Source organism: Muscardinus avellanarius (assembly GCF_963383645.1).
Source record: "Muscardinus avellanarius genome assembly, chromosome: 9".
Lineage (NCBI taxonomy): Eukaryota > Metazoa > Chordata > Mammalia > Rodentia > Gliridae > Muscardinus > Muscardinus avellanarius.
Window position 1 is genome coordinate 718175 of NC_137795.1, and position 21241 is coordinate 739415.

At 37.6% G+C, this 21241-nt stretch overlaps 1 protein-coding gene across 1 annotated transcript in view; it reads right to left on the bottom strand.

Annotated features, from left to right (window-relative positions):
• SEPTIN7 (septin 7) overlaps positions 1-21241 on the bottom strand; it is a gene marked incomplete at its 5' end in the record, with an annotated part of 98054 nt that overhangs the window by 67922 nt on the left and 8891 nt on the right.

Below are 21241 nucleotides of genomic sequence, written 5' to 3' on the forward strand. Positions count from 1 at the left end.
TATCCTTCAAGCTGTTAGGCCAGGTCCATTTAAGTCACTTCAAGGATTCACATGGTCCTGCTGCCTCCATCTTCAGGAAAATCAAATTTATCCAGATTTTAAAGTAAACTGTAATTCCTCTTCCTAAATGAGTTTTTGATTCTTTGATGACATCAACCATCATCTAATGAGTAATTTAAAGATCAAATTTATATTGGTTGTAAATACATCTGATTTTTATTTTATCTGCTGGTGAGAAGTACTGTCCACAGTTCAGATTATGTGAGTGGGTAGAGTCTCACTGGTTATTTTTACATTTGCGGTAAATGTTCTTCATCATTACAACATGATGGCAAACGTTCCTCAGAAATACATTTTATGGTAAAGTTTCTTGATGTCTAAATCTCATTTAAAAATCTAGATCAAAGCATCAACTCAACCATTTGCATTAAAGTCTAAATTCTTCACTAGGATCAAATGCAGCTAAATATTCTAATCTCTGCCCTTTTTATTCACATACACTAATTTAAAGCCAAGCATTGATAAGCCAAGTTAGCCGATTAAATTGAAAAGCTAATTTTAAATTTAGTAATAGGGAGACTGTTCAGAATACAGTACTTTAAAGTCAAATAATAAAGCCTACTAGTGAGTAGAGCTAAAAAATATGTATTAAATTTAAGGCTTCCATGGCTCCTATTTTACTCAAGTGTAAGTTAAACTTCAGTTAACTCAGACAGAATAAAGTCTTCATATAAATTATGGAATATACTCACAGCTACTTTGTAACGAACACATTTCCATCAATGCAGTGTCACAGATTCCAACAGAATAAATTCACAGAGGAACAGTCAATGAGGGATTCCAAGAATGGCACATCCAGTCCACACAGGAGGTGCAAATCCATTGGGACATAGAAAAAGACAGAAAAACCAAAGTTACTTACACGAGTCACTTACATGTAACTCAACGAATAAGAGGAGTTGGAAACTGAGGCTAGAGCTTCTTCTATGCATGTCAAATAAGTAACAGTTGATGGAGGAGAGGGTAATAAAGTGAGGTTGTCCATTTCCAACAGTTATCGTGCTAAAATTGAAAACAAAAGACCTCCTATCTTTTCATAAAGGCCAATTATTATGCCTTGCACCTTAACCATAAGGGAAATGGTAGAAAAGATGGGAAATTACAAAGTTTCAGGAGGGCATACAGGGAAGAACTTTAAATGTTAAAAAGATATACATTTCATACAGTTTTGTTTTGTCAGTCACTGTATTAAGACAGCACAAGCCGGGCGTGGTAGGCACGCTTGTAATCCCAGCACTTGGGAGGCTGAGACATGAGGATCCGGGTTCACAGACAGCCTCAGCTACTTAGTGAGGCCCTTTGCAACTCAGTGAGACCCTGTTTCAAAATAAAGAATAAAAAATAGGGCTGGGGGTATAGCTCATAGGCAGAATGCCCCGGGGTTCCAATCCCAGTACTGGGGGGGGGGGGGCAGCACAAAGAGGACAATGTAAATATTTTAGCTAAAATACAATGCTGTAGCTTATAGAGAAATGGTTAGAGCTAAACATAACAGAAAGATGAGGTCAATTAAGGGCTGCAAAAACTGAAAAGCAATTAATGAAGCAGAACAGAAAACAGTTACTGATCAAACTTTCTCTGCAATGCATACGTATCTTTATACTGAAACAAATTTATGACCGACTTTTAATAATTTGAGGCAGTAAGGCATCACTGTAGTTTTACTGTTAAAGTAATTAAATTTAATAGATGAAATTCCAGTTTAAAAGTCAATTAATTACAAAATTATTTTTCCCATGACAAACCTCTCAATGACTTTCTCTCTCTCTAAGAAGTAACACTGAAAGTCTTGGTAATGGTCTACAGTGGTTCTCAACCTTAGCTGCTTCTTGAGATCGGGTGGGAACTGGGGGAAAGCTCAATGAGTGCCCTGAACTCCAACAAGATGTGTGATTACAAAGGACCAATTTAAAAAAGCCATCGGAAGTTGAGAAAGCTTCAGAAAATATGACCTTTTTGTTTGCCACTTCAAGAAACCACCAAAAGGAGGTGGCACCTAACAAAAACACCTCATAGCCTGTTTATTGCCTTATCGTTGGTACAGTCTCTGGCACACAGAACCATCGTAGGGTTGAATTAAGAAATGAGGGGAAGGCACTCCAGGTGGACCCTAAATTGGAGATAAACTTGGCACTTCCAGAAATAAAAAAAAAGGTACATGAACTATAAATATGGACCATGTGAAGGTATGTGAACAAGGGGATGAGTGATAGGAAACGAGGTCATAGAAGCAGGCAGGGGCCAGATCATGTGGGACTCAGCCAAAGTAGAAAGTTTAGATATTATTTTAGGCCTGATGGGAAGCCACTCGAGGGTTTTTCATAGGCGAGTGACCTGATTAGTGTTTTAAAGATAGCTCTCTCTAATAAGTGAAGGAGTAGAGGAAAAAAAAAAAAAAACTAGTAAGGAGGCTACTGTAACAGTCCAAGAAAGAAAAGAAAGAAAAGGGCAGAGTGAAATAAGACGGTATGGAGATACTAACAGATGAGGGTTCAAAAGGACTCTGAAGGTAAGAGTTGACTGGTACTGCTCAGCCTGGGTGTGATTAGTGAAGGAAAAAGAGACAAAGGATAATTCTTGGGTTTTGCTTGGTCTTTTCCTTAGGGAAACAGGGAATAATGAGGGAGGAAAAGATTGCGTGGTGAGAGTCGAAATAAAAAACAGCCCTAAACAATTTTAGGTACCTATTACATATTCAAGAACAGATACCCATTAGGCAGTTTTAAATAAACTCCAGGACTGGTTGGTGCTGAAAATAAACATTAAGGAGGCCAGATGTGGTGGTGCACCCTTTTAATCTCCACGCTTGGGAGGCTGAGACAGGAGGATCCCACAGGTTCGAAGCCAACCTCAGCTACTAAGTGAGATTCTAGTGAGACTCTCAGTAACTTAGTAAGACCCTGTTTCCAAATAAAATATAAAAAAATAAGTCTGGGAGTACAGCCTGGAGGTAGAAAAGCCCCTGGGCTCCACCCCCAGTAACACACACACACACACACACACACACACACACACACACACACACACACACACGAGTCATCAACAGATATTGGGCAGGAACTGGATTCCCAAACAAGACCGTAAATTAAAAGAAGGGTTCCAGAGCCTGGAGTGGTGTCGCAGGGTTGTAATCACAGCATTCAAAGGCTGAGACAGGAGGATCATGGTTCACACAGCCTCAGCTATTTAGTGAGGCCCTCTGTAACTCATTGAGACCCTGTTTCAAAATAAAGAATTAAAAAATAGGGCTGGGGGTTTAGCTCGGAAGTAGAATGCCCCTGAGTTCCATCCCCAATACCACAGAAAAAAAAAAAGAGTCCTAGACAGAGCCCTGGAGGACTATAACATTCACAGGTTACACTGAGAAAGATCAGCCTTACAGTAAGGAAGGAGAGAAAACAAAACCATCTCAAGGATGGAGAAGTCACTCAACTGTGTTGAAGGCTACAGAAAAGTCAAGTGAAATAACAGAAGTGTGACCATAAAAATCTGAAAATAAGGTTACTGTTTTTTAACAAAAGCAATCTCATTTATACACTGAGAAAGAACAGTGACCAGGTTGATTTAGACAATTCTTTGCACATTATTATTGCAACATTCTAAGTTACTTTAAATCACTTAAAAATTAAATTATGTATTTTATAGTTCTTTCTTATGTCTGACTTCCCAGGGGGGAAGAACTATGCCATATCCATCTCTATAAACCAAGCAAAGTCTTGTTGCATAGGTGATATCCAAAAAGGGTAAAAGAATGAACTTTCAGGTAAATTTCTTCTGAAGAAATCTGTCCAAAGATCAAAGACAAATTGGTTTGGCTACTGCTATAGAACAAAGTATGCCAGAGTTTACATAAATGTGTCCCATCAAATACAAAAATAGAAGCCTGAAGCTACCTGATACTATCCAGAGACTATACCGATAACATAACATTGGTTAAGACACAGATTTCATATCATAAGGATCTTTCCTTATTCTGAATAAGGAATAATATCTTTCCTATTCTAATAATAACCATAGCCTGTAACTTTCGAGATTTAACCACCCACTGATTCTTTTCCTGAACAAATGAAACGTTCACAGTGCTAGTTGTGAAATATAACCTCTGGATAAGAAAACAATTGTAGATATGGGTGACAGAACTGTGGAATTTATAAATACATGAATTCAAATAAATGTGTATTCACTCAGGCTTGTATCTAAATGCCTTTGTATCTCGAAAGCATTCCTTGATTTCAGATATATTAGTAATCATCTTTTCTAAAAGCACATATATATAAAATCTTTGTTAAGAGATCCAATTTCTGTCAAAATTGGTAATCTATGCCTCTACCATCATGTACTCCATTAAGACGTATAACTACAATGCACCAATAAAAAATTTAAAAAATAATTAAAAATCAAACTACAATGATTACACTGCTAAACTACAATGCCTACACTGCTTGATAGAAATTAAATGCAATATCAAGTAAGATCATTGATGTATTTCATCTTATTTCTAGAAATCGAAAGGACTCAATAAGAGCAAAACATTTCTAATAGATTACTAAAACTTTTTAAAAGTTCTTTATGTTCTCTCACCATATGTTCCTATTCCAAAGAATAAAGTTAACAAAATCTTGGTAACTGAAATTTCATTATTGTTTTTAAAAGAACAGTTGTAATATTTGATATAACAAATTTTTAATACAGAAAAAAGACAACATATTTTGAAATCTGCTAAACAACAACAAAAATTAAGTTGGGAGAGTTGTAACAGAATGGTAGCCTCATAAAAATAAAAATTAGAGGAAAATTAAAAATGATTCTGAGCCTGGCATGGTAGTCCCTACTCGTAATCCCAGTACCTGGAGGCTGAGATAGGAGTATCGCAGGTTCACAGCCAGCCTCAGAACTTAAGTGAGGCCCTCTGCAACTTAGTGAGAATCGGTTCCGCAATAAAGAATAAAATAGGGCTAGGAATATAGCTCTGAGGTAGAATGTTCCTTAGTTCAATCCTAAATACAAAAAAAAAAAAAAAATCCCACCTCAATCCATCAACTACCCTCGTCTTCATAAAATGAAATGTTTCTCAGACATGGTGGCACAATTCCTATAATCCTAGTAATTGAGAAGATGACAAAGGAGGATCGAAGGTTCGAGGCCATCTTGGGCAACTTAACAAGCCCGTTTAAAAAAACGGGTTGGGGATGTAGCTCTGAGGGAGAACAGCCCTGGGTTCAATCCCCAGTAACACACAAAAGAGAGATGTTCAATAAAAATTAAAATAATAATGTAATAATGTGTATTACCTTAATATGCCTAGAACTATATTTTTCCTCTTGGTAACTGAAAGACCAGCAGGTTACAAAGATCCAGAGTTTTTATCAGGAACTTTAAATTTCAAACATTTGATCTCTCCTAAAAAACTTTAAGTTCAATCTGTCTCCCTCTGGATTTTAAACTTTATGTATATGTCTTACATACTGATAAAAAATATTTTTTCTTGAACTTTCAATAATTTTAAACATTAAAAACAAACTGGCTGAAATGGTACATGCCTACAGTCCCAGCTACTCAAGAGTGGGGCAGGAGGATTGCTTAAGCCCACAAATTCCAGGACAGTCCGGACAACAACAGTAAGAGCTCATCTCAAAAAATTAAAATGAAAAGGATGTATTCATTTCGAGTCACCCCCCCCATGCCAGTCTGGTATGGAGCTATATTTCTATTTTCTGTATTTCTATCTTTCTAATAAACTTCTTTAAATCTTCAAAAAAAATTAAAATGAATAAATATAAAAAAGCCAAGACTATGCAAGGAAAAAACTAATATAAAAATTTACTTGTCTACTCCTTAATTATTTCTTTTTTTTTTTTTTTTTTTTTGGTGGTACTAGGGTTCCTAGAAACCCTTCTCCGGGCTACACTCCCAGACCTATTTTTTAATATTTTTTTTTATTTGGAAACAGGGTCTCCTAAACCAGTGCGGCTGACTTCTAACCTGTGCGATCCTCCTGTCTCCACCTCCCAAGAGCAGATATTACAAGCCTGCGCCACCACGCCCGGCAACTCCTTAATTATTTCTAACAAAAGCTTTGCATCATACACATAAATATAACTGTCTGGCATTTGCTCAGTAAATATCCTACTGTCTCTCACATAGCACAAGGAAAAAGTTGAAGAACTTAATCTACCACCTTTCAAGTATTTTATATATAATTGGTCTAAAAGTAGCTACATTTTAATTTAATAAAAAAGAACAATAAAATTTTATAAGATTACATAGGCATGATCTAAATATCAATTTTTATGTTTCCCACCCTCAACTATTTTAGAGGTTAATCCCTTGTTTTGCATGCCTTCAGCTACATTTTACTTAGAACATTTATTTTCTTAATCCTATTCTGGATTCTTGGCTAATATGTTGAAAAATATTTTAGTATTTACTATGTAAGAATGACATTTTCTAAGCGAGGTGTGATGGCACACACTTGTAATCCCAGCATTTGGGAGGTTCGAGGACAGCCTCAGCTACTACTTAGTGAGGATCTTTGCAACTCAGTGAGACCCTGTTTCAAAATAAAGAATAAAAAATAGGGCTGGGGGGGGTGTGGCTCAAAGGTAAAATGTCCCTGGGTTCCATCCCCAGACCCGCAAAAAAAAAGGATGATATATTTTTTTATATGAAATACAAATTTTCTTTGCTCTGAACTTGAAATTCAGACCTTGACACTTCCTTCATTACTGTCCTCACTCTCTTACCTAATCATATAGCTACTGGACCCTTAAAACATGTTTTGCATGTGAAGCTTACATGTGAAGCCTTTATTCTCTAATGTTCTGAGGTAGGAATATGGGGAATAATGGGATTATGATTAGGTTATCCTTGAGGGATCCATAGCTGAATGGGTTACTGGGAAGTGACAGAAACTGTAGGAAGTAGAGCCAACTAGGGAAGAGAGATAAAGGATTATATGGTGCGTGGTGTCCCAGCCACCATAAAGGAAGCAACTCTGCTCTACCGTACCTCTTGATCAGGAGGCTCTGCCTCAACCAACCCCAGGGCACAGCAATGGTGCCAGTCAATCAGGGAATGAAACCTCTACAAACTTGAGCCAAGATAAATCATTCCTGAGGTTGGGGGATGTGGTTCTATGGCAGAGTGCTTGTCTAGCATGTGCGAGGCCCTTGGTTCAATCTCCAGAACTGCAACCAATCGATCAATCTCCTTGAAGTTGTTTATGTGAGATATATTGGTTATAGCGGGGGGAAAAAAGCTAACAAACATACTATACTAAAGAATTTAAGTTACACTTTACCTTGAAACATATAGAAAGCATTAAAGAAAACAGAGGGATATAGCTCTGTGGTAGAGCACTTGCCTAGCAAGCACAAGGGTTGCTAGGGTTCAATCTTCAGTACAAGGAAGAAAAAGTGGGGTGGGGGAGGCAGTGTTTTAAGAATGTGAAGCAGTCACATTAATTCATACGCAGAGCCACGTTCTTGCTTTAGAAAATTGCCAAAGACAAAAATATTGAAAGTGACCTAGAAGAGAAAACAGGAGTAATTTCAAGAGTTTATACAGTAGTACAAGGGAGAAACAAAGATTTGACCCAAGACACAGACAGCAGAGATGAAATACAAGTTAGAACTCTACTGTCCACTAAAGTAGCCCGTTATGCTGTAAGTGCAAAATACCTGGACTTTATAAAAATGAGAATGAACAATATCTTAATTTTTATATTGATTCCACGTTGAAATAAAATTTTAAATATACTGGCTATATAAAATGGAATATGTTCTGAATGTGGTTATTCAAAAAGCTTAAATTATATTATCCAGCTTGTATTAAATTTCCATTGGATAACACTGGGTTACATACCAAAGAGATTAATTGACAGGCTTCTATAACTAACTTGTGGGAGAATGGTAATATTCAGATTTCTAAATTTAAGTTTGATCAACTAGATCAGTAGTAGTACCAATTCTTAAAAGCAGTAATGATCTGAGTTTAAGGCTGCTAACTGGGCTTGAGGGAAGACAGATATATAACAGGCAGTGGCATTCAAAAAAAGTAGAAATTCTAGAAACATGTAAATTCAACAAATATTAGCATTTTTTTTTGAGGTACCAGGGATGGAACCCAGGGGCATTCTACCTCTAAGCTACACCTCCAGCCCTATTTTGGGGGTTGTTTTTTAATTTTTTATTGGTGCATTATATCCATATATCATATTGGGATAAAAAAAACTTGTGTGGACATACATGTACACATCACCGATTTAACCCCTACTCAATTCCCACCCCATCCCTCTTTCCCTTGCTTGGTTTAGTGGTTGACTTCAATATGTTTAAGTATATTGTGTGTTTTAGAGGAGAATTTCCTTCTTCCCCCTCCCATCCCCTCATTTAGGTTGTCTTGTTTGCTCCTCTATAGGATTTCCTTCTTTATCTAGAGTTCTTCTTCTGACCCATGTCACTTAGCTTTCACATATTAAGAAAAGCATCTGATTTCTTATTTTTGTGACTGACTAATCTCACTTAACATAATGTCCTCTGGTTCTATTCATTTCCCTGAAAATAAAGTAACTGAGTTTTTTTAATGGCTGAGAAAAATTCTACTGTGTACATATCCCACAGTTTTGTAATCCATTCATCTGTTGATGGACATCTTGGCTGCCTCCATAGTTTGGCTATGCTGAATTGTTCAGCTATGAACATAGATACACACGCATTAGTTTGGTAGTTTGGTTTCCTTTCTTTTGGGTAGATACCCAGAAGTGGGATTGCTGGATCAAATGGTAGATTTGTTCCCATTCTTCTGAGAAGTCCCCATACTGTCTTCCAAAGTGGTTGCACTGATTTGCTATGTCTTAGAGTTCCCACTTCTCCACATCCTCGCCAGCATTTGTTGTCGTTTGTGTTTTGAATGATTGCCATTCTAGTTGGAGTTAGGTGAAATCTCAGGGTAGTTTTGATTTGCATCACTTCGATTGCCAATGATGTTGAGCATTTTTTCATGCATTTATTGGCCATTTGAAATTCTTCTTTTGTGAGGTGTCAATTTAGTTTGCTTGCCCATTTTGTTATTGGATGCTTTGTTTTCTTAGTGTTGAGTTTCTTGAGTTCTCTGTATATTCTAGATATTAGTCCTCTATCAGAGGGGTAGGTGGCAAAAATCTCCCATTTGTTGGCTCTCGGTTGAAGTTCTTGACAGTTTCCCTTGCTGAACAGAAGCTCTTCAGTTTCATGCAATCCCATGTATTGACTCGCCTTTTAATTTGTTGTGCCTTTGGGGTCTTGTTGAGAAAGTGTTTATCTGTGCCTGTGTGTTGCAGTGTTAGACCTATGCCTTCTTCAAGGAGTTTCAAGGTCTCTGGTTTAATTTCCAAGTCTTTGATCCATCTTGAATTGACTCTTGTGCAGGGTGAGAAAGTGGGATTAATTTCTAATTTTCTGCATATGGTTAACCAGTTTTGCCAACACCATTTATTGAATAGGCTATCTTTTTTCCAGTGTATGTTTTTGGGCCCTTTGCCAAAAATCAATTAGCTGAAAGTGTGTGAGCTTGTTTCTGGGTCTTCTATTCTGCTCCATTGGTCTATGTATCTGTTTTTGTGCCAGTACCATGCTGTTTTTATTACAATGGCTTTGTAGTATAGCTTAAAGTCAGGTATTGTGATTCATCCTGTATGGTTTTTGTTGCTGAGTACTACTTTGGTCCAGCCCTATTTTTTAATCTTTATTTTGAAACAGGGTCCCACTGAGTTACAAAGGGCCTAAGTAGCTGAGGCTGTCGGCTGTCTTCGAACTGCAATCCTCCTGTCTCAGCCTCCCAAATGCTGGGATTACAAGTGTGCACCACCACACCCAGCTAATATTAGCATTTTAAATCACCAATATTTAAATTATATCAAAGTCATAGGTATGAACACAAATACTATATACAAAATAGGAATCAGGCCAAGAGCTAAAATCAGTATTATACCATCACCACCTAAATAAACCTAGAAATAAGTCAAAGAAAATAATCAGGAAATTGGGTCACAGAAGTATTTCAAAAAGGAGGTCCACTGTAGTGACTTTCAGTGGTCAAGTGTAACTAGATGCTCTTGGAGTGGCCAACGAGACACAGAACACTTACTGTCACTGGGAACCACTGTGAGAGCTGAAAGACAACACAGCACATTGTCCATAAGTATGCAGAGGACTGTGTGCTATCTGCGAAGAGAAAACAAATCCTCCCTTCCTTACTAGGGGTAGAGAGGATAACAGTCTAGGGAAGGATTGGGGTAGAGAGGATAACAGTCTAGGGAAGGATTGGGGTAGAGAGGATAACAGTCTAGGGAAGGATTGGGGTAGAGAGGATAACAGTCTAGGGAAAGATTGGGGTAGAGAGAGGATAACAGTCTAGGGAAGGATTGGGGTAGAGAGGATAACAGTCTAGGGAAGGATTGAAGCATGAAAACAGAAAAGCAGAGCTGCTCTTATTTAAATGCCAACTGGGAAGACCAAGTAGATAAGTGGCCTTTTTTTTTTTTTTTTTTTTTTGGTGGGTCTGGGGGCGGAACCCAGGGGCATTCGACCTCCGAGCTACACCCCCTGCCCTATTTTTTATTCTTGATTTTGAAACCGGTTCTCACTGAGTTGCAGAGGGCCTCACCAAGTAGCTGAGGCTGTCCGCGAACCGCGATCCTCCAGGTCTCAGCCTCCCGAGTGCTGGGATGACAAGCGTGCGCCACCACGCCCGGCTCACGATAAGTGGCTTTTTAAAAGGAGCAAAAACAGTGTTTATGGAATGAAGGGCAGGATTTTCAATAATACCTGAAATAATAAATACCCCACACGAATCCTAAAAAATGAAGGTAAGACTAAAGATTTTACAAGATAAAAATGTAAAATAGCAACTACAAGAACAGGGAGAGAGAATAATACACAGCTGACAGCCAAGTAATTTTGCTCACCTAGTTAAGGCTAAAAGCCACAAATCTTTGAGTGTATCCCTGAGATCATGTGATCTTTTTCTCAGCAATCCATAACCTGAGTATAAGACAAGAGGCTGTAGGATCTGACACTCTTTTTTTGCACTAAGTATATACAAAAGTACAAGGGATCAAGAGAGCAGACAAGCTGAAACAATTCAGTGAACAGAAATGGAGAAGACCAAGGATGGGAAGTAGTGAGATAACTAAAAGAAAAGGCCATTGAATTAAGATATGAAAAGCAGAACAAAAAGCCCCACCACCACGAGGCCTTTAAAAGTGATGGCTGGGTTGCAGCTCAGTAGTACAATGTGTGCTTGGCATAGACAAGGACCTGGGTTTGATCTCTACTATCACATTAAATGAAAAAAAAAAAAAAACAGAAAGAGATGCCAATGTGTTCCCACCAATGAGTGCACAACAGCCCCACAATAAAAATAAAAACAAGTTTCCTCCATTTTGTCCCAGCATTACTAACTTACTGGTGGCAGGATCCCTTTTTGCAAAAAGTAAAATTCACCTTCCTAACCTGTATTCAAATTCATGTCTTTTTCTAACACCGCCATAAAAATTTACTTCTAACGTGATCAATAAATATTAAAATGATGGCTCAAGTATAATTAAGAAAACGAAGCTAAATTACTGAAGGAGGTCTAGGGGAAAGGGAGGGGAAAGAGTGAGGATCAGTGAAGGAATTACTACCATTGGCTTTGTGTACATATGTACAAACGTCAATCTCAGTACTCTGTATGAGGAAGGGGAGGATGGGGCCAAAAAGTACTGTGTGTATGTATGTATGCCACTGTCTGCATAATTTACATTATGATGTAAGACTATAATGTAAATGCACCAATAAAATCATATTAAAAATAATGGAGTATAAGAATAAATATTAAAATGATGGCTCAAGTATACAAAAAGTTAGTTGAGTTTACTCCTCAGATAAGTTGTTATTTCTAAGAAATTCATTTGACTGCAAAGAAAGAAATTGTAGAGGACAATTCTGGCAAGACCTCAATCACGATGTGAACATGGGCAAAACAGAAATAAAGGCTAGAATGTTAATTAAATAAGATGTTTTAATATGTTGCTTAACTGCATGTCAACTTCAGCAGAATCATATACAAGGATCCAAGGATCTTAGCTTCTTAATTAAGGTAACATTATAATTTGATGAAAACACAGAAGGTATATGTGTCAAATCTAAAAATGATATAAGCTAAAAAGGGTAATAAATACTTTATAAGACATACAATCCAAATTAAACTTAATATGAAAAATATAAAAATATGTGGTGGCAAACCACACACTTCCTCCCCCATCCCCACCCCAAACCCCCCAAAGTTTCAGAGGTCAGAACTGTAGCAATGGGACTGCAGAAATAAGAGGGTTAATGAAAGACATTTCAATTACTCAATAAATTTCTCTAACCTAAAAGAAGTTTTTAATAAGCAAGACAAACACAACAGCAGAAGAGGGGAAAAGAACTTAGTTGACAGTATGTTATATAAGTAAATAAGAAAACAGTTATCCTAAAAGATAAGCTTGGGCCTCATTAGCAGAAATATCATCGAATGTAGAATCAGGCTGAAATCTATTCCTCCTCCTCCTCCTCCCCCTCTTCCTCCTCCTCCTCCCTCCACTTCCATCCTCATCCTCATCCTCTTTTTGGTACTAGGGATTGAACCCAGGGGCATTATACCTGTGAGCTACATCCCAGCAGCCCCTACTTTTTATTTGAAACAGTCTCCTGCTAAACTGCTGAGGTCTTGCTAAGTTGCTCAAGTTGGAATCCTCCTGTCTCAGCCTCCCAAGAACTGGAATTATAGGTGTATTATCACCACAACTGGCTCAAGACAGATCTATTTTCACCCGTGATTTTAAGATTACAAGATAATCAGTTCCTAATGTGAGCAAGGATATAAACAAAGTTTAGAGGAAGAGTTGCAGGAATATAATCATTTGCTATATAATCATTATTAAAAAATAAAAGTTTAATCTGCCAAAGATCAGATCTGACAACTATCTTCAAACTAGCAAATAATATTGAAAAAAGGGAAACTAAACTCATTTTTCTGGTCTCAAAAGATAAATGAAGCTGGGCGTGGTGACGCACGCTTGTAATTCCAACATTTGGGAGGCTGAGACAGAAGGATCGGGGTTCGTGGCCAGCCTCAGCTACTTAGTGAGGCCCTTTGCAACTCAGTGAGACCCTGTTTCAAAATAATAATAAAAAATAGGACTGGGGGTGTAGCTCAGAGGTAGAATGCCCCTGTGTCCCATCCCCAGTACCACACACACACAAAAAAAGACAAAAATGAAACCTTTAAATACAAGCATTCAGCTAAAAATAGGAATAACAAATTAACAGTAAGTTATTTGAATATGAAATACACTTCCTCAGAATGGAGTGAATTTCTAATACAGGCTAGAACAGATTTTTTTTTTTTTTTTTTTTTGTGGAACTGGGGGTTGAACCAAAGAGCATTCTACCTCTGAGCTACACCCTCAGCCATATTTTTTATTCTTTATTTTGAAACGGGCGAACTTGAGGATGGGCTCACTAAGTAGCAGGCTGGCCACACACCTGCAATCCTCCTGTCTCAGCCTCCCAAGTACTGGGATCACAAGTATGAACGAACCACCATTCCCAAACTTGGAACGTTCTATCAATTACAAGTATGATGCAAAGCCAGTCATGGTAGAGCACGCTTGTCATCCCAGCATTCGGGAGGCTTAAACGGGAAGGACAGTGGTTCAAGGACAGCTTCAGCTACTTAGTGAGGCCCTTTGCAACTCAGTGAGACCCTGTTTCAAAATAAAGAATCAAAAATATAACTGGGGGTGTCGCTCAGAGGTAGAACGTCTCTGGGTTCCATCCCCAGTACTGCAAAATAAAGAGAGAAAGAAAAAAGAAAAAGAGAAATATGATGTAAGCAACATATATGACATAAAATTCTCTGGAAATCACACTTTGAAAGCAAAAGAAAGCACATAAAATTAATCATAATAATGTATTTTATTTAACAGTGTATACAAATATTATTTTAACACTTAATTGAAGTAAAATAGATGACATTTTATGTAGAAATGTGAATCCAAACCATGATCTACATCTCCACTGAGATTAGCCTCATCTAAAGTGCTCAACAGCCATATATGCTGTTGACTAGGTGGTAGGTATACTACAGGGGGAATTATAGCACTAGTTGCACGATTAGACTAAATGACAACATATCTATCTTCTAATCCTGAGATCTCACGAATACAGTGAAAGAATAAGAGGTAATATGTACATGCTCTAAAATTTAAGGATTAACTGTTCCATTAATCAGTCACTATTGTACTCTATGCCCTCACATGAACATACATGCACTAAGGGTTTTACTGCAGCATTCTGAAAAAAGCCTAACAGTTCTATAAGACAATTCAGTTATTTCCAGGACACAGAGTCTCTCTCTCTCAAACTAGCTTTTTTTTTTTTTTTTTTTTTTTGTGGGTCTGGGGATGGAACCCAGGGCATTCAACCTCTGAGCTACACCCCCTGCCCTATTTTTTATTCTTTACTTTGAAACCGAGTCTCACTGAGTTGCAGAGGGCCTCACTAAGTAGCTGAGGCTGTCCGCGAACCACAATCCTCAGGTCTCAGCCTCCTCCCGAATGCTGGGATGACAAGCGTGCCCCACCACGCCCAGCTTCAAACTAGCTTCTTGAAGACATCAAAACCACCTGGCACAGTGGTACATGCCTCTAATGCATTATCAGTACTTTAGAAACTGACAAGAGGATGGCAGGTTCAAGGCCAGCGTGTAGGAACTTAGCAAGACATTGTTTCAAAATACAAGATAAATAGGGCTAGAGGATAAATAAAATAAAATAGGCCTTGGAGGTAGAATGCCATAGGCACAACCCCCAGTGTCCCCTCTCCCCACACACATACACAAGCCTGGCTCATAATCATCTTGGGATACCCTGTCTAATAAAAATAAGGTGTTAACCGTTACTTCTTCTTTCAACATTTTCTATATCTTCCTTATATTACAAAATCATACAGAAAAACAGAAAATCAATCCCTAATATAAACTAGAATTGTGTCCCCCCCAAAATTCCTATGTTAAAGTCCTAGTCCCCAATGTGATTGTACAATATTTGGAAATAGCGTCTACAAGGAAGCAATTAAAAGTTAAATGAAGCCAGGCATGGGTGTGCATGCCTATAAACCAAGTACTCTGGAGGCTGAAGCAGGAGGATCCCAGCAACTTAGCAAGACCCTGTTTCGAAACTAAAAATAAATTAAATAAAACAAACCTGGGGTATAGCTCAAAGGTAGAATGTGCCTGAATTCAATTCTCAGTATAAAAAAAAAAAAGAGTTAAATGATGTCATAGAGTGGGACCCTCATCCTATAGGACTGGTACCCTTATAATAAGAGGGAAAGGTATTAGAGATCAGAAGTCAGTTCTACAGGCCCTTGGACTTCTACCCCTAGAACTGTGAAAGAAAAAATGTTGTCTGAATCACACAATTTCTGGTATTCTGTTAGGGCAGCCCTAGCAGATTGAAGCAGTTGCTAAAAAAAAAAAAAAAAAGTGCTTTTTAAAAAAAACTGTGTAAGCCAGGCGTGGTGGAGCATGCTTATAATCCCAGTGCTTGGGAGGCTGAGACAGGAGGATCGCACAGGTTCGAAGCCAGCCTCAGCTACTTAGTGAGGCTCTCAGCAACTTAGTGAGACCCTGTTTCCAAATAAAATATAAAATAGGTCTGGGAGGATAGCCCAGAGATAGAAGGCCTCTGGGTTCCACCCCCAGTACCATAAATAAATAAATAAATAAATAAATAAATAAATAAATAACTGTAATTCTAGTACTTGGGAGGCTAAAGTAGGATTGCAGGCTCAAGGCCAGCCGCAGCAATTTAGCCAGATTCTCAACAAATTAGGGAGACCCTGTTTGAAAATAAATAGTGCTGGGCTTGGTGGTAGATGCTGGAGGCTGGGACAGGAGGATCACGGTTCACGGACAGCCTCAACCACTTAGTGAGGCCCCTTGCAACTCAGTGAGACTCTATTTCAAAATAAAGAATAAAAAATAGGGCCAGGTATGGTGGCACGCTTGTAATCCCAGCATTTGGGAGCCTGAGACAGGAGGATCACAGTTTGAGGCCAACCTTACCTACTTGGTGAGGTCCTCTGCAACTCAGTGAGACACTGTTTCAAAATAAAGAATAAAAACTAGGAGCCAGGCATGGTGGTGGACGCTTGTAATCCTAGCATTCCAGAGGCTGAGACAGGAGGAATGCAGTTCGAGACAGTCTCACCTACTTAGTGAGGCCCTTTGCAACTCAGTGAGACTCTGTTTCAAAATAAAGAATTAAAAAATAGGGCTGGGGGTGTTGCTCAGAGGTAGAATACCCCTGGGTTCCATCCCCAGTACTAAAAAAAAAAAAAAGTAAGTAGAAAAAAGGACTCAGAGGTAGAAAAAGGAACTCAAAGGTAGAATGCCCCAGGGTTCAACTCTCAGTAATCCGCCCCAAAACTGTGAAGCAAACTAAATTATATTACTACTTAAGTCCTTAATAAATTATGAAAAATGTTATGGGTATTTATAAATTTACTCTACAACCAAAGATTTGAAAATCATGCTTTGTTAAATTGCTGCAGCATCAAAATAATCTGATAACACAAAACAACAAATCTAATTTTTCCAACCACCTAGGCCTCTGACTTATATTTCATTAGAAAAAGAACTTCCTATACAGTATCAGTACTATATAAATAAAGCTAGACTACTGAAACTCAAAAAAGCCACCTATCACAATACTGCCTACTACCCTACCAACAGTTATCTGTACAACTAAATACAAACAATTGATAAAATACATTTTTTAAAATGACAGCATACATATCCTATTACCTGCTAAAAGAGTAGTCTTATATGAGTTCAAGACAAAGAAAGCCTCATCAAGGACTCTAATAGTTGTGGAAAGTTTCTCAGAATGGTATCTTTGAATTGGTCCCTCCTTAAAGGAGTATGAGATTTCAAGGTAGGCAAGAACATCATAAGCAGAGGCAAGAATATTAAATATCATTCAATCTGAATGAGAGGGTAAGGCCAAACCAAGAAAGGCCCCAAAATGATCCCTGAAGGTTTTCATTACAGGATATGTAAGAGAGTCATGAAGTATAACCACAGGTAGACGTCTGAATTTCATTACTTGGTGAAACTGAAAACTCTTCTGGCAGGCAAATTATATATTTCTCTTTTAGACTGAGACAATATTCTTAGGAGGTAACTGTAGGATATACAGAAAGTAATTAATATATAATAAGTACAAATAAATGGAAGTTACCATATTGGTTGTGCAACAGATGATGCTATTGTTAAGGCTCTGGCCTCTTATCTTGCAAATAAGAAATTCCCAAACTCAATTGTAATCAGAAGTATTCGGAAAACATTTGATAGAAACACATATCTGGTCCCCTGCCTCGGAAATAGGGTATTAAAATTTTACTGTTAGAGCCCCCAAAATATTTTTAAACAATAACTCCAGGAGCCCCATATTATAAAGAAGAATATTTAAAATTCTGAAACAAGTAAATTATTTTATAAAAGTATAGTTTTAGGTGTAATAATCTTAACAAAGACTTATTAATAGAAGTAGGAACAGACTGAAAGCAGTAAAACCAATGAGAAAACTATTGAGAAAGAAGTTCCTTTGTCAGCAGAGCATGGTGGCACATGCTTGTAATCCCAGCATTTGGAAGGCTGAGACAGGAGGATTTCAGTTCCCAGCCAACCCCGCTCCTTAGTGAGGCCCTCTACAACTCAATGAGACCCTGCTTCAAAATAGAGAATAAAAAATAGTGCTGGGTGCAGCTTGGAGATAGGGTTCCATCGCAAAAAAAAAAAAAAAAAAAAAAAAAAAAGTTCCTGTGTTCATTATGGCTAAATTCTAATTTGTTAAATGGAAGTCACTAGTGGCCAACTAAGAATACCTACCCTTTAATTAAACACCAATGTAACCTCTCAGGCCTACTGAAAAACGCCCATCACATATTCAAATAAAAGATGCTTTTATCAAGCATAAAGTCCCTGTCCCCTGCACATTTCCCTTAATCCTGGCCAGTACTAATGTAGACATGCTATACTTTCATGTTTATGAATTTTTTTCTGCATTTCCTCCATTAGCCAAATATTAACTTTCATAAAGACAGGGGCTGCAACTTTTCAACAAATCTAAAATTATTCCAAAGTTGTCAAAGGGGCTAGGATTATGCAATGGTATAACAGCCTGACACCATGCTGTTGTGTTTTTTGTGGGTCTACTTCCTAGCTGAACCAAGCTAGTTATTCTAGTCAGTTCTTTGGCTCACAGCTGAATCATTTCCCTATCGTAACCCCTATTGTTCTGTATTAGATCAACTTCTACTTTTGAATCCAAATACCAATACAAGACTGACTAGCTCTATATAGTACCACGAATTTCATTTATGTCAAGTACTCCTTTCTCCAAACTTAAAGAAATGTTAACTAGAGGACTCAATTAACCCTTCTCAGAAATAAGAAAACTAATATATGACAAGTTGACCCCTGGTCATCTACAGTCTTTGCAAACTTTTTTTTCTGTCAGTACTGGGGATTGAACCCAGGGGCATTCTACCTCCAAGCTACACTCCCAGCCCTATTTTTTATTCTTTATTTTGAAACAGGGTCTCCTTAAGTTGCAGAGGACCTCACTAAGTAGCTGGGGCTAACAGAAAACCTGTGATCCTCCTGTCTGAACCTCTCCAGTCTTGAGATTACAACCATGCACCACCATGCCAAGCTCTTTGAAAACTATAGAATGATCTATACACACTTTAAGTAGTTCTTTTATTTGCACATTTTATACATCCAAAGAACAATAACTGTTCTACTTAGTCTTCCCTTTCACCCAGCACATCAATAATATAGAATATAGCTGGGTACCACACATGCAAATATAGCTCAACACTTAAGAGATAGCAGGCCCTCAATTTAAAAAAAAAAAAAAAAATCAGGAAGTAAAAAACTGAAAAGCCATAACAGCAAACTTGAAGAAAAGAGAAAGGCAGGTACATCCATCCAGGAGAGAAAAATGTGAAGTTACATATAGTCTTTAAAAATGTATTATATTAGCCAGGCATGGTGGTGCACACTTGTAATCCCAGCATTCGGGAGGCTGAGACCGGAGGATCGCAGTTCGTGGACAGCCTCAGCTAGTGAGGCCCTTTGCAACTTAGTGAGACCCGGTTTCAAAATAAAGAATAAAATATAGGTAGGAGGTGTAACTTGAAGGTCAAATGCCCCTGGGTTCTATCCTCAGACCCGCAAAAAAAAAGTAAAACATTTATTATATTACTTAATAACTCCATATACTCCATATTATAAGTTATAACACAAAACCAAATATTCCTGACGGCAATTTCTACAAGTTCAGTACATTCTACAGAAAGCATGGAAGTTTATACATAACAAAACCCCTCTCCCCTGTCAAAGTGTAAATTAAAACAAACAGGGCATTAAACAAAACTCTAGGAAAATAACGAGGTAAGGGTAAAGGAGTGTGTTAAAAAATACTCTAAAGTACTGAAACTATAAACTGCCTATGGAAAAAAGTGGCTAAACTATAACAATACCGAAATACCATGGGCATATTTAAAACAGCCCATTTAAGATTAACATACCAAAACTATAAATATTAAGGGAATACCTTGTTTTTATATGAAAATTGAGAGTTTATAGAATAATTTTACATATACTGCCTTATAACACAATGTATCCAGGATGTTCTAAACCCTGGCTATTGATCAGAATTAGCTAGAATACTTTAAATGCAATTTCTGGACCCTCTCATCTGGTAAATTAATGTGTTAAGCACTGAAAATGTTCCAATGCTCAACCAGAGTTTAGAAGCACTAGCCAATAATATACTACTAATTACAACCATGAAAAAATACATATAATTAAGAAAACTCAAACAAACTTGTAATTACTTGAAATAATTTAATGGGGGTTTCCCTGTCCTGATTAATTTTTTGGAATTAATGATAGAAGTAAAAATATTGCTTAAACTTGTTTTGTGTGTGGTGCTGGGGGTTGAATGCAGGGGCATTATACCTCTGAGCTATATCCCCAGCCGTATTTTTTATTTGGAAGCAAGGCCGTTTTCGGCTGCTGAGACCTCACTGAATTGCTAAGACCAGTTTAGTACCTGCAGTTCTCCTATCTCAGCCTTCCAAGTACTGGGATTATAGGTGTGGGCCACTATATACAGCTAAACTTTTTTAAATTATTTAAGAAGGTGTAAAATGTTGGTGTTTGAAAGTATATTAGGTACTAGAAAATTGTTCCTTTACAGATCACATCTCAAAATTCTACCTGTAAAAAATGAGGTGGTACTCTGGTTAGTTTTAGAATAATAGTATAAACAAATAGCACTAAAATAATATTACAAGGAATCTGCCTCCTCTGACACAGGAAATTTCACTCAAAATCCTTATAGTGTTCTCTAAAACTGACTGATAATATAGCAAAATTCTCAAAAAGAGAGAACTATGACTATAATCTGAAGACCATGGGCAAATATAAGGATATAAAATGTCAATCATGCAAAGAAACACTATCACAACCATGAGTTGGAAACAACTGCTGATGTGAAACCTACTGGTTCAAATTTTAAATAAGTAAACATTTTTTAGTATTACCCAATTAACTGGTGACCTCAGTCTAACTTTGAAGGATATGGAAGTTTCACACAAATCACTTAATTCCAATTTCCTTCAACTCTGGTCACAATTTACTTGTTATCAATAAAAAAAAATCTCAAAATAATTCTTTTCTACGCTCCCTGTGTCTTCTAGTATTGAGACCTTAGGAAACACATCCACTTAGATGTCCCCCAGGGCTCTCAATTTCATGTTTTAAATTATCGACGTTAAGAAATGGAGCGAGACATGGTAGCGCACACATGTAATCCCAAGTACTTGGAAGGCTAAAATGGAGGTAACAGATCTGACAATTTAGAGACCTCAGTAACACAGCAAGACCTTGTTTCAAATAAAAGTCAATAAAAAGGGCTGGGGGTGCGTTCGAAGATAGACTGTCCCTGGGTTCAGTCCAAGAATGGACTCGTCTACCTATTCACTAGAGCCAAGAAGCAGTATTCTGTACTCATCGCCACCACGTCTTCACTAACATG